The following is a 4,214-nucleotide window of genomic DNA, read 5'->3' as shown; positions in this document are numbered from 1 at the left end:
TGTGAAGCACTTTGTAACTTTTGTTTGAAAGGTGCTATACAAATAAAATACTTTATTTGTATAGCACCTTTCAAACAAAAGTTACAAAGTGCTTCACATTAATCAATTAAAACATCATAAACATTGTAATTAAAATGTTTAAAAACATTCCTCATTTACTCTTTTTCACACACACATTCACACACAAATACTAAAATGGCTTGACGTCAGCTTGGTTTTGGGAGCATCTTTGAATTTTTGTTCATATAACCACACAATCTAAAATAAAACTAGTGCGGTAAAATGAATGTAAAAACACAAAACAATATGAAAAAGGAAAATAGAATCAGTTTAGGTTTTTATTTATTGACATTATTCCTACAATATACAGTATCAATTCTCAATCACACAGAAACACATTACTCTGAAAGTTAAAGCACATAATTAAAGTTTCACCATAAATATATGATACAGAGCCCATCTACTATTTACCCACCTGTTCTTGTCTACTATATAGAGTCTGCCAAGTTTGAGGTTAAAAGTAACCGATTAAGCTTTTAATATCTTGAACAACACTTTCTGTCAAGGGTTGCTGGAAACAGTAAGCGGAGTGTCAGAGGGCGGCACGCTTGATGCACATTAAAAACCACACATTTTGACCTTCAAATTAGTATACACAGACTCATAGATGCACCCGAACTGAATAATGCATACACACACACATTGGTAAGTATATGCTCATACAGGTATGTCACCACTACAAAGCCAGTCTCATTATTCTGTGTCCCCTGACATTTCAGCACCGCAGAGCGCTCCCATATTAATCTTGAGCGACGCGTCTCCTGTTCTCTGCACATTCTTGCCCCTAATGACAGTTTTATCATAACTTATTATTGCAACCCCAACCCTGAGTTGAAATTATGTAAATGCTCCATGTTTGGTGCGCAAAACATCTTTATGTTTTGCTTAATGGTCGCTCAAGCGGCAATCTAATTCTGCTCACCGACAGCCTAAATGAATCGGCTTGTTACGGTTTGAATAATGGTCTAAGCAGTGGGAGACGGGGTTGTTTGGCTGAAGGTTGAGAAGGAGAGACCCACTTAGTTAGATACCGCCTTATCGGATTGTACCTCCGCCTCATTCATTACCTTCCATCACTTCCCTTATTTGCAATAAGCAATATCATTACAGAATGATTTGCCTCAAACGTGGGGTTGAAGTAACATCAAGAGGCAGAAATAACTGCTCCAAGAGTTGGAATTTGGGCTGCAATATAGACTGGTAATAAAGCTTCAGATTCATTCACCCACTCGCCCCACCCACGCATCTACTTTGCTCTCTTTGTTTTGCCTCTGTCTCTTTTTCACACATGCATTAGGGCTGGCAATAATGCCCAGAATAACTCTTTGGGTGCAATGGGATTTCCTTGAATTCACAACATTTTAATTGCCATTAAACTATTTTAAGATATTGAAAGTTTGTGCCTCTGTTTATTTTAAAGTTACATTAAAAATACCAGTCTGTATGTTTTTCTCATGCTCGGTCCGTTTAATTTGTTTGTGTGTTTCTGTTTAAGAAATCTCCTCACTTTTTTCTATAGATTAATTCCAGTTGGTGGCACCAGACCTACGTAGCCATGCTAACAGTCTCACATGCTGCAGGCCTGGTTTCTAATTAGGATTCCAGTTTTGCCTTTAACTCAGTTAGAGCTGTGTCTTAATACAACCTAGACCTCAAAAGAAACAGATTACATTTGCAATACGAGTCATCTTTGGAATATACATTAAAAGCTTTTACTCCTGCCAGTTATCCATGTACAGTATTAATTTCAATATATATACTTATACTGAACAAAAACATAAATGCAACACTTTTTGTTTTTGCGCCCATTTCTCATGAATGTGAACTCAAAGATCTAAGACTTTTTCTATGTACAAAATGGGCCTTTTTTCTATTAAATACTGTTCACAAATCTGTGAACAATGTTTATTATTACCTAAATTGTTATTAACTATAATAACAATATAGTGCTCACTAACACAAATCTGTTAGTGAGCACTTCTGCTTGGCTGAAATAATCCATTCAAATAATCCATCCACCTCACATGTGTGGCATATGAAGAAGCTGAATAAACAGCATGATTACTGCACAAGTGTGCCTTAGGCTGACCACAATAAAAGGCCACTCTAAAATGAGCAGTTTTTTTGCCATTGAAGAGGAGTGGACCAACATTCCACAGGCCACAATCAACACCTTGACTGGTTTTCTTTGACCAGCCTAAGGCACACCTGTGCAAAAATTGTGCTGTCTAATCAGCATCTTGATATGCTACACCTGTGAGGTGGATGGATTATCTCAGAAAGAAGAGGTGGTCACTAACACAGATTCACACAGATTTATGAATAACATTTGAGGAAAAAAAAGGCTTATTGTGTACATAGACAAAGTCTCAGGTATTTGAGTTCAGCTCATGAAAAATGGAAGCAGAGACACAAGTGTTGCATTTACAAAGTACATTTTTGTTCAGTTTAGTTCAGGAAGACTCTTAAAGAAACAGAAAAAAGCTCAAGGAAGAAAGAGCTTGAGGACAGTTTATTTTGTTCAATTTTGACAAGATCATAAATCCCTAAACAATTTCTGCCACTATGTAGTAAACCACTGGTGGGCAAGTCAAGCATCTTACTGGTATCCCACATGATGGAATCTTATCCTTCGTAATTAGATAAATGGCCCCTAACCAATGTTTCAGTGCACTCTAACACAGCTAAGTGCATGAGTCCTTACAAATTAGCTACTTGTGCTAAAATTAAAAAGATCACAGACCTATAATGAAAACTAAGACTACACCCCATCATCCATCACTCACATATAATGAATTAAGTGCTCCTTGAGTGAAAAATACATTCTGACGAGCTCACAAAGTATAAGTTGCGAAAAGCCTGCTTGACATTTAAAACCTCACACCTAATTTTCTGTTCAGAAATGTCACTCTAAAAATAAAGAGTTCCTAAATCCTGCAAAGTGGATTTTGTAAAGAAAAAACTTAAACCAGTGAGACAAATCTATAAAAACATGGTGGATGGATTCAGCTGGCGGTGGTAATGATGAAGCCTTATTGATGAACAGCTTCTTCACACAAAACATTAGCTGCCTTTTCTCCCACAAAGTATGTGTAATGGGAATGGGGGATTGATGTTATTGGGTGAGAGAAACAGATAAGAAACAAAGGGAAAATAAAGAGAAGGATGACCAGCTAGAAAGTAAACACATCGCACCTGCAAACTAGTCAGAGTCAGAGGTGGATAGGAGTATATTTCTCCTGGTTGTCTACATGGTCATTGATTGTGTGGCTGCAGAGCATCGACACAACAGCCTGCAGGCAGGGACAGATGGGTCAGTGCCACTGGAGCACACCGACACCACCAACTCTGTTTCTGCTGTTTCCAGTCCCAGATGGCTGGGGGGGCAGGGGACAATGCATTATGGTTGATGCAAAACTACTGGGTAAGCACACTGGAATATTTATCATGATTTGGGTAGATGTGTGGACCACTCAAATACCAAACCAGCCCATGTGAGGAAAAAAGCTGTGCTAAAACTTTATTGTACACCCAGCATGTGCTTGACCAGAGGTGGGTAACATTTTTTTTTTTCCCAAAGGGCCACATCAAGATGTTTAAAGCAATCAAAGGGTCGCCTAGAGAATTGGAAATTACATTTTATTCATGACAGATAAGCTAAAATACTTTTTTCAAGCTTTTTCTTGTTGTAGCATAGTTAGCATGCTTTATAAAACCACATCTTTTCAATAGCCTTTTTGGAATACAAGACATTCTGTAAACTGGCTCTTGTGACATTATACTACCGTAATTTTCGGACCATAAGGTGCACTTAAAATTCTTTAATTGTCTCAAAATTTGACAGTGCACCTTATAATCTGGTTCACCTTATGTACTAATTCTGGTTGTGTTTACTGACCTCGAACCAATTTCATGTGTTACACAGTGCTCAAAAATCTGTCAAAATGTTTTAGTACAACTTTGGTAAGCTATGAAACCGCACTGCTTGATGGATTGTCGGAGCATTATGGCTACCGTAGTCAGGAGTCTCATGGTACCGTAGTCAGGAGTCTCATTGTACCGTAGTCAGGAGTTTCATGGTACCGTAGTCACGAGTTTCATGGTATCGTAGTCAGGAGTCTCATGGTACCGTAGTCAGGAGTTTAGTGGTACCG

The 4,214-nt window shown here is 38.1% G+C and overlaps 1 protein-coding gene across 1 annotated transcript in view; it reads right to left on the bottom strand.

The window, feature by feature from the left end:
• Positions 1 to 4,214, bottom strand: part of robo1 (roundabout, axon guidance receptor, homolog 1 (Drosophila)) — a 277,150-nt gene that overhangs the window by 221,172 nt on the left and 51,764 nt on the right. The window lies entirely within an intron of this gene.

Source organism: Nematolebias whitei, chromosome 6 (assembly GCF_014905685.2).
Source record: "Nematolebias whitei isolate Nwh7 chromosome 6, NemWhi1, whole genome shotgun sequence".
In the NCBI taxonomy this organism is placed as follows: Eukaryota; Metazoa; Chordata; class Actinopteri; order Cyprinodontiformes; family Rivulidae; genus Nematolebias; species Nematolebias whitei.
This window is presented reverse-complemented; position numbering and strand designations above follow the sequence as displayed.